Below are 10997 nucleotides of genomic sequence, written 5' to 3' on the forward strand. Positions count from 1 at the left end.
GCCGCAGGGACGGACCCACGCGGCCTAGGAATAATGCAGCCCTGAGGGCGCTCCCAGCTGGAAATGAAACTTGAAAGATGTCACCTGATGATGCTGAAGACGAAGGGGTGTTGATGCAGCAGACTCGGTGGGCTGCGGGAGCAGATCCTCACGAGCCCCCAAACCCTGGGGCCTCGGGAGGCTCCGGAGGCGCAGGTGGCTCCTCGCTGACCGTCTCCATCTCCACCAGGGCTGCGGAACGCCTGACCTCTTGAGGCTCCAGGATGGCCCTCATGAGGCGCTGGTACGCGGCAGCCGCGTTCGGCGAGCCATAAGGCATGCGAACGTAGCTGTGGGGTGGACCCTCGTAGCGTCCCACTCGCGAAGGCCAGAGGTGCTCCTGAGACGCGGCTTGGTTGAGCCCTAGTATGTCGATGCAGACGCGCAGCCCACCATCCTTGCCTGGATGGGGGGCCACGGCGGGCAAGCGGCGGCTGCCTCTCATGACCCTTGACTCCTGTAGCTCATGAATGGCCTTGCTGACGAACTCCTGAGGGTTTGGCCCTCCTTGCCTTGCTCCTTCTTGATGGAAACGTGCTTCGAAACACGCCTCCACGTGGTGCCCAAGCGCCTCCCTCGTGACCTTGGCGAGGTCGGCGGCTCTCCAGGGGAGAGCCCCCGAGACCTGCCTGAGGAGGGCGTCGAGCGCGCTTCCCTATGCGATGGAAGGAGGTTCCGCCTGAGCAGGCACGGGCCCTGAGGGGCCTGCCTCCTGAGGGGCCGGGCCGGTCGATGTCTTCTTCTTCTTGGGGGCGGCCTCGGGAAGCCTCCTGCTTCCGCGATCCGGGTCTTCCAGTGACGTGGCCTGAAAGGCTCGCTCCAGGGAGCACACTACGTCTTTCTCTTTGCAGGGCACCGTGATGACTCCGCCACTTCCTGGCATCTTGAGGACGTTGTAGCCGTGGTGGGTTACGGCCATGAACTTGGCCAGCGCTGGGTACCCGAGGATGGCGTTGTACGGTAGGCGAATGTGAGCGACGTCAAAGTCGATGAGCTCGGTGCGGTAGTTGTCGCGTGCCCGGAAGGTGATAGGGAGGCGGACCTGCCCAATCGGGATCGTGGAGCCGTCGGTGACTCCAAAGAAAGGCTTGGTTGGCTGAAGCTGATTGTAGGGCACTTGGAGATTGTTGAACGTTTCCACGGACAGGACGTTGAGCCCTGCCCCGCCATCGATGAGGGTCCTGGTGACTAGCACGTTGCTGATGATTGGGGAACAAAGCATCGGGAGGACTCCGGCTGTGGCCACGCACTTGAGATGATTCGCTGAGTTGAACGTGATGGTGCACGCCGACCACCTAAGAGGGCGCGTGGCCTTGATCTTGGTGAGGACAACATTCACTTCGCGGGCAAACTGCTTGAAGATGCGCTGGAAGGCTGGGGCTTGAGCTCCGCCCAGGATGCAGGCGATTGCACGTGGTTCCTGGAAGCCCCCAGCCCCTTCGTCCTGATGACGGTCCTCATTTCTCCTTGGCTGCGGCGGCAGCGGGGGGAGGCCTGCGTTACCTCGCGGGCGATCCTCGCGAGGCTGGTCCCTCCAGCCTCCCTCGCGCCACCCTTGACGTGGGCTGCAGTCTTCCTAGCATCCTGCGTTCCTTCCTCCTCCTCGGCCATAGCCCTGGTCGCTGCGGTCGGGACGCCGGCCGGTCCTTCCTTCACGCACGGCCCGGAGCTCTTGGCATTCATTGGTGTTATGGGTGTGGAGGTCGTGGTACACGTTGTACCGACTACCCTTGGAGGATTTAGGCTGATCTCTGCCCCGCTTGGTGTCTGGTTCTGCCGCGAGCACGGCAGCCCCTTTGCGCTTCACGTCCTTGGCCTTGGGCTTCTTCTCTTCTGGGTCTGCGGCAGGCAGCTCGAGGAGGGAGAGATGCCCTCCCTCAGCCCTGGCGCACTCAGTCGCCAGGTTGAACAGCTCCAAGGAAGTGCACAGATCTTTATGCATTGCGAGCTCCTCCTTCATTTTGATGTGGTGCACGCCATCAGAGAAGGCTGAGATGATGGCCTCCTTGGTCACCTTGGGAATCTTGAGGCGCGCGTTGTTGAAGTGCTGGATGTACTTTTGCAGGGTTTCTCCTGGTTGCTGCTTGATGAGGCGCATGTCGCTCACGGCGGGTGGCTGGTCGCGAGTACCCTGGAAGTTGGCGATGAAGCGGGTGCACATCTTGTCCTAGGAGGAGATCGTGCCTGGGGCCAGGTTCAGGAGCTAGGTGCGGGCCCCGTCCTTGAGCGCCATGGGAAACCAGTTGGCCATGACCTTCTCATCTCCGTTGGCAGCCTTGATGCCCAGCTCGTAGAGCTGGAGGAACCCTGCAGGGTCAGCCGTGCCGTCATAGCGAGGAGGCAGGTCTGGCTTGAACATGCCGGGCCACGCGACGGTGCGCATCTCGGTGGTGAAGGCTTGGCAGCCCGCTGTGGCCACGGGAGGCCTTGGGTGACGAAGAGCTTGGTCCCGCGGGTCCCCGTGCGGCGAAGCTGGATGCAGCGCGGGGTCTTGACGTGCTGGAGCAGGAGCGTGGTCGGGACGAGCCGGAGCAGGGAGCGCTCGGGCAGCTTCTCGAGGGCGAGGGACTTCTTGGCAGCTCTGCTCTTGCCGCGCTGGCGCCTGACGGAGTGGGTTCCGCCCAGGGGCCGCGTGCCTTGGAGCTAGGCGCCTTCTTGAGGGAGAGGCGGCTGAGGCGCCCCAGAAGTTTCATTGCCCGCGCATGGCAGGGTGCGGTGCAGCGAGAAGGATGGCGCAGGGGAGCCCCTAGTGGCGCAGACGAGTTCAGCGACTCGGTCGAGCCACTCTTCGTAGACATCGTCGATTGGGCGGTAGCGCAGGAGCTCGTTTGCTGCGACGAGCGCAGCTCGAGCCTCCTTGGCCGTGCGGGGCGCGCGAGACGAAGAACCAGCAGGGGTGAGCGAGGGTGTAGCAGTGCGGCCGTCTCGCCTCATGGACGGGTGCTGGGATGATGCTTGCTGCTTGTTCCCCATTGGGCCGGTGGCGGCGTTGACGGCAGGTGACGGGGAACGACGAGGGCGCCCGCCGACAGGAGCCGTCTGGGCGACCCGGGAAGCGAGGGCGGCTTGGCGCTCGGCACGAACCCGGCGTGCGTCAGACATGGACGTGACGGTCGGAGAAAAACAGGGAGACGGATGACGAATTCCGGAGCACCCCTACCTGGTGCGCCAAATGTCGGATTTAGGGTTCCGGCAGACCCTTGAGGTTCGAACACTGGGGTGCGCGCGGAGACTTCGCCTTCTACCTACATGTTCCTCACCGAATCGCTGGGATCTAAACTACGAGAAGAACAACACAAGGGACACAGGGTTTATACTGGTTCGGGCCACCATTGTGGTGTAATACCCTACTCTAGTGTGTGGTGTGGTGGATTGCCTCTTGGGCTGATGATGAACAATACAAGGAAGAACAGCCTCACGAGGGTCTGTTCCTGTGGTTGCGTTGTCCCTTTGGAGGGGTTGATTCCCGATGCCGATACTATGGTGGCTAGTCCTATTTATAGGCAAAGGCCCTGGGCCTCTTCCCAAATATTGAGCGGGAAGGGCGCCAAGAATTGGCCATTTTGAAGGGGAACATCTGGTACACTTATCCTGACTAAAGTTGGTCCTCGCCTGTCAAAGGCTCTGGTGGTGACGTCAGCTTGGGCTCCACGTTGACCTCCATCCTGCCGTTGGACTGGTCTTGGTCCTGTTGCACCGAAATGGATGCCTTTGCTTGATGCTCTCGCCTGCGCTTGCTCCCCTTGCACTAAAGAGGAAAGAAGGACACTGCGCGGGCTGGCGCCCTTGGTCGTCATGGCTTGCATCATGGGCACCTCGCGAGGTACCCTACCTTGAACTCTCCACCTCCTCGTGAGCCAGCCTGATGAGGCCGTGCCTGAGGAAGGTCCTTGTCGTACGCCCCGTGAGGCTTAGCCCCTCGCGAGGGTCTTGAGCTTGTGTTGATGAAGATGGGCCGTGCTAGGCCCCCTTTGAGCCACGCCGCAGGCTGCAGGCAGGCAAGTCTAGGGACCCCCGTTCCCAGAATGCCGACAGCTTCCTTGGTAAGAACCCTGCCGAGGATTGTTGCCTTCCTATCCTCATTTGATCTTGACTATTCTTTGTCTTCACAAAGATCTGCATGCCACCACGGAGGTGCCTCCCGAGCCCTGGTCCAACATGGTTCTTGGAGACCGTGGCTTGAGGGTGGCCTGCTCCACTGGCGTGGGTGAGCTGCCCCAGCAAGGGGCTTGCTGGGGCCGCCGAGGCTGCCCCCGGCAAGGGTCTTGCCGGGGAAACCTGCTTCACCCATCTTCACTTTGTGGCCTTAGTCCTTGATGTTGCCTTGTTCGTATCGAGCCTTTGGCTTCTCTTCGGCTTTCCTCCTTTCCCCTGCTATGCGTGTCCACGGCGCGTGGCTCTGACTGCCCGTGCACAAGTAAAGGGGTCAAAAGGAGAACGCCTACTTTTGTACACCGACAATTATGCTGTGGTGTTCCAGGTGGCGTGAGTTGTGAAACTATTCCACATTGTTTTAAATGAAGGCCAAACTCGTAACTCAAATATTCACCTCCGCGATTAGATCATAGAAACTTTATTTTCTTGTTACAATGATTCTCCACTTCACTTTGAAATTCTTTGAACTTTTCAAACGTTTCAGACTTGTATCTCGTTAAGTAGTTATACCCATATCTGCTCAAATCATCCGTGAAGGTCAGAAAATAACGATACCTGCCTCGAGCTTCAATACTCATCGGACCGCATACATCGGTATGTATTATTTCCAATAAGTCAATTGCTCGCACCATTGTTTCGGAGAATGGAGTTTTAGTCATCTTGCCCATGAGGCATGGTTCGCAAGTATCCAATGATTCATAATCAAGTGATTCCAAAAACCCATTGATACGTCTCCAACGTATCTATAATTTTTAATGTTCCATGCTATTATATTATCTGTTTTGGATGTTTAATGGGCTTTAATATGCTCTTTTATATTATTTTTGGGACTAACCTATTAACCGAAGGCCCAGTGCCAGTTTCTGTTTTTTGCCTATTTCAGAGTTTTACAAAAAAGAAATACCAAACGGAGTCCAAACGGAATGAAACCTTCGCGAGGATCTTTCTTGGACCAAAAGCAATCCAGAAGATTTGGAGTTGAAGTCTGGAACTCCACGAGGAGGCCATGAGGCAGGAGGGCGAGCCCAGGGGGTAGGCATGCCCCCCACCCTCGTGGGCCCCTCATAGCTCCACCGACGTACTTCTTTCGCCTATATATACTCTTATACCCTAGAAACATCAGGGGGAGCCACGAAACCACTTTTCCACCGCTGCAACCTTCTGTACCCGTGAGATCCCATCTTGGGGCCTCCTCCGGCGATCTACCGGAGGGGGAATCGATCATGGAGGGCTTCTACATCAACACCATTGCCTCTCCAATGAAGCGTGAGTAGTTTACCACAGACCTTTGGGTCCATAGTTATTAGCTAGATGGCTTCTTCTCTCTTTTTGATTCTCAATACAAAGTTCTCCTCGATGTTCCTGGATATCTATTTGATGTAATACTCTTTTGCGGTGTGTTTGCCGAGATCCGATAAATTGTGGGTTTATGAACAAGATTATCTATGAATATTATTTGGTTCTTCTCTGAATTCTTATATGTATGATTTGATATCTTTGCAAGTGTCTTCGAATTATCGGTTTAGTTTGGCCTACTAGATTGATCTTTCTTGCAATGGGAGAAGTGCTTAGCATTGGGTTCAATCTTGTGGTGTCCTTTCCCAGTGACAGTAGGGGCAGCAAGGCACGAATTGTATTATTGTCATCGAGGATAAAAAGATGGGGTTTATATCATATTGCTTGAGTTTATCCCTCTACTTCATGTCATCTTGCTTATAGTGTTACTCTGTTCTTATGAACTTAATACTCTAGATGCATGCTGGATAGCGGTCAATGTGTGGAGTAATAGTAGTAGATGCAGAATCATTTCGGTCTACTTGACACGGACATGATGCCTATATTCATGATCATTGCCTTAGATATCTTCATAACTATGCGCTTTTCTATCAATTGCTCGGCAATAATTTCTTCACCCACCGTAATACATGCTATCTTGAGAGAAGCCACTAGTGAAACCTATGCCCCCCGGGTCTCTTTCTTATTATATTACATCTCTTTTATTTACATCACATCTCATTTACTATTTAGAAATCTTTACTTTCCAATCTATACAACAAAATACCAAAAATATTTATTTTACTATCTTTATCAGATCTCACTTTTGCGAGTGACCGTGAAGGGATTGACAACCCCTTTATCGTGTTGGTTGCATGGTTCTTGATTGTTTGTGCAGGTACTAGGTTACTTGTGTGTCATCTCCTACTAGATTGATACCTTGGTTCTCAAAACCGAGGGAAATACTTACGCTACTTTGCTGCATCATCCTTTCCTCTTCAAGGGAAAAACCAATGCATGCTCAAGAGGTAGCACCCATCTGCATGCAGTTTCTTCATGCGCTTTACACCAATATGACCTAAATGGCAGTGCCACAAATATGTTTCACTATCATTATCAACTTTGCATCTTTTGGCATCGCTATTATGAATATGTGTATCACTATGATCGAGATTCAATAAACCATTTACATTGGGTGTATGACCGTAGACGGTTTTATTCTTGTAAACAGAACAACAATTATTCTCTGACTTAAATGAATAACCATATCATGATAAACATGGTCCAATCATATTCATGCTCAATGCAAACACCAAATAACATTTATTTAGGACCAACACTAATCCTAAAGGTAGAGGGAGTGTGCGATGGTGATCTTATCAACCTTGGAATCATTTCCAACACACATCGTCACCTCGCCCTTAACTAGTCTCCGTTCATTTTGCAACTCCTGTTTCAAGTTACTAATCTTAGCAACTGAACCGATATGAAATACCCAGGGGTTATTATGAACCCTAGTAAAATACACATCAATAACATGTATATCAAATATACCTTTGTTCACTTTGCCATCCTTCTTATCCGCCAAGTATTTGGGGCAGTTCCGCTTCCAGTGATCATTTCCTTTGCACTAGAAGCACTCAGTTTCAGGCTTGGGTCTAGCTTTGGGCTTCTTCATGGGAGCGGAAACTTGCTTTGCATTCTACTTGAAGTCCCTTTATTTCCCTTGCCATTTTTCTTGAAACTAACCATCAACACTTGATGCTCTTTCTTGATTTCTACCTTCATCGATTTCAGCATGACGAAGAGCTCGGGAATAGTTTTCATCATCCCTTGCATATTATAGTTCATCACGAAGTTCCAGTAACTTGGTGATAGCAACTAGAGAACTCTGTCAATCACTATCTTATGTGGAAGATTAACTCCCACTTCCACTTGATTCAAGCGATTGTAGTACTCAGATATTTTGAGCACATGCTCACTGGTTGAGCTATTCTCCTCCATCTTGTAGGCAAAGTACTTGTCAGAGGTCTCATTCCTCTCGACTCGGGCATGAGTCTGAAATACCAATTTTATCTCTTGGAACATCTCATATGCTCCATGGTATTCAAAACCTTTTTGAAGTCCCGGTTCTATGCCGTAAAGCATGGCGCACTAAACTATCAAGTAGTCATCATACCGAGCTTGCCGGACATTCATAACATCAGCATCTGCTCCTGTAATAGGTTTGTCACCTAGCGGTGCAACAAGGACATAATTCTTCTATGCAGCAATGAGGATAATCCTCATATCACGGACTTAGTCCGCATCATTGCTACTATGATCTTTCAACTTAGTTTTCTCTAGGAACATATCAAAAACATAGGGGAGCTACACGCGAGCTATTGATCTACAACATAGATATGCAAATACTATCAGGACTAAGTTCATGATAAATTAAGTTCAATTAATCAAATTACTTAAGAACTCCCACTTAGATAGACATCCCTCAAGTCATCTAAGTGATACGTGATCCAAATCAACTAAACCATGTCCGATCATCATGTGATATGGAGTAGTCTTCAATGGTGAACATCTCTATGTTGATCATATCTACTATATGATTCACGTTCGACCTTTCAGTCTCCAGTGTTCCGAGGCCATGTCTAGACATTCTAGGCTCGTCAAGTTTAACCCGAGTATTCCGCATGTGCAAAACTGTCTTGAACCCGTTGTATATGAATGTAGAGCCTATCACACCCGATCATCACATAGTGTCTCAGCATGACGAACTGTCGCAACAGTGCATACTCAGGGAGAACACTTATACCTTGAAATTTTAGTAAGGGATCATCTTATAATGCTACCGCCATACTAAGCAAAATAAGATGCATAAAAGATAAACATCACATGCAATCAAAATATGTGACATGATATGGCCATCATCATCTTGTGTCTTTTGATCTCCATCTCCAAAGCACTGATACGTCCATTTTGCATCATGTTTCCTATGTTATTTATGTTGTTTTATTGTATAATAATGCTTTTTGGAGTAATTCTAATGCCTTTTCTCTCATAATATGCAAGGTATACACCAAGGGGGAGAATTCTGGCAGCTGGAAATCTGGACCTGAGAAAGCTATGCCAAGCTACCTATTATGCACAACTCCAAATGATCTGAAACTCCCCGAGGATTTTTTATGGAATATTTAAGGACTATTGGAGCAAATAAGTACCAGAGGAGGGCCACCAAGTGGGCACAACCCACCTAGGCGCGCTAGGAGGCCCAGGTGCGCCCTGGTGGGTTCTGCCCTCCTCGGCCCACCTCCGGTGCCCATCTTCTGGTATATAAGTCATTTTGACCTAGAAAAAATAAGGCAAGGACATTAAGGATGAAGCGGCGCCGCCTCGAGGCGGAACTTGGGCAGGAGCACTTTTGCCCTCCGACGGAGCGATTACGCCGGGGGGACTTCCCTCCCGGAGGGGGAAATCATCATCATCATCATCATCACCAACAACACTCCCATCTTGGGGAGGTCTATCTTCATCAACATCTTCACAGCACCAACTCCTCTCAAACCCTAGTTCATCTCTTGTGTTCAATCCTTGTATCAAAACTATAGATTGGTGCTTGTGGGTGACTAGTAGTGTTGATTACATCTTGTAGTTGATTACTATATGGTTTATTTGGTGGAAGATTATATGTTCAAATCCATTATGCTATTCAATACCCCTCTGATCTTGAGCATGTTTATCATTTTTGATTAGTTACTTTCGTTCTTGAGGTCGCGGGAGAAATTATGTTGCAAATAATCATGTGAACTTGATATGTGTTCGATATTATGATGGTATGTATGTTGCCATTCTCTTAGTGGTGTCATGTGAATGTCGATTACATGACACTTCACCATATTTGGGCCTAAGGGAATGCATTGTGGAGTAGTTATTAGATGGTGGGTTGCGAGAGTGACAGAAGCTTAAATCCAAGTTTGTGCGCTATTCCGTAAGGGACCGATTGGATCCAAAAGTTTAATGATATGGTTAAAATTTATTCTTAATACTTTTCTCGTAGTTGCGGAGGCTGGCGAGAGGGTTAATTATAAGTAGGAGGTTTGTACAAGTAAGAACATCACCTAAGCACCAGTCCACCCACATATCAAATTATCAAAGTACCGAAGATGAATTAAGCCGACATGATGAAAGTGACTAGATGAAATTCCCGTGTACCCTCAAAAACACTTTGCTTATCATAAGAAACCGTTTTGGCCCGTCCTTTGCCTCAAAAGGATTGGGCTACCTTGCTGCACTTTTCTTGCTACTATTATTACTTGGTCGTTACAAATTACCCTGCTATCAAACTACTCCGCTAGTCACAATTTTAGCACTTGCAGACATTACCTTGCTGAAAACCACTTGTCATTTCCTTCTGCTCCTCGTTGGGTTCAACACTCTTACTTATAGAAAAGGGCTAAAATTGACCCCATACACTTGTGGGTCATCAAGGCAATTTTCTGGTGCCGTTGCCGGGGAGTGAAGCGCTCTTGGTAAGTGGAAATTGGTAAGGAAACATTAGTTCTACATGATGAAATTTACTATCACTTGCTACTATGGAAAACAATCCTTTGAGGGGTTTGCTCGGGGTATCTTCACCTCGACCAGAACCACAATTAGTCACCCCTCAACCTACTGCACCTACTAAAAATATTGAATATTAAATTCATTCGAGTATGTTAGAACAACTGCTAGCTAATCTTTATGCAGGAGATGGAACCGAACATCCTGATATGGACTTGATATATGTGGATGAAAATTTATGGATTATTTAAGCTTGTAGGTTTGCCCGGAGATGAAGCTAAGAAGAAGGTTTTCCCTTTATCCTTGAATGGAAAAACATTGACATGGTATAGGCTATGCGATGATATTGGATCTTGGAACTGGAACCATTTGAAATTGGAATTTCATCAAAAAAAAATATCATATGCATCTAGTTCATTGTGATCAGAATTATATATATAATTTTTTGCCTCGTGAAGGACAAAGTATTGCTCTAGCTTGGGGGAGGCTTAAGTCAATGTTATATTCATGCCCCAATCATGAGCTCTCGAGAGAAATTATTATTCAGAATTTTTATGCTTGGCTTTCTCGTAGTGATCAATCCATGCTCGATACTTCTTGTACTGGTTCTTTTATGAAAAAGAGTATTGAATTCCGATGGGATCTTTTAGAAAGAATTAAACACAACTCTGAAGATTGGGTACTCAACGAAGGTAAAGAATCATGTATTGAACCTAAGTTTGATTGTGTTAAATCTTTTATGAATACCGATGCTTTTCAAAAGTTTAGCACTAAACATGGACTTGACTCTGAAATAGTAGCTTCCTTTTGTGAATCTTTTGCTACTCATGTTGATCTCCCTAAGGATAAGTGGTTTAAATATCACCCACCAATTAAAGAAGAAGTTAAAGAACCGGCAAAAGCTAAAGAAGAAACTATCATTTACAATGTTGATCCAGTTGTTCCCACTACTTATATTGAAAACCCACCTTTTC

This window comes from Triticum aestivum, chromosome 1B (assembly GCF_018294505.1).
Source record: "Triticum aestivum cultivar Chinese Spring chromosome 1B, IWGSC CS RefSeq v2.1, whole genome shotgun sequence".
In the NCBI taxonomy this organism is placed as follows: Eukaryota; Viridiplantae; Streptophyta; class Magnoliopsida; order Poales; family Poaceae; genus Triticum; species Triticum aestivum.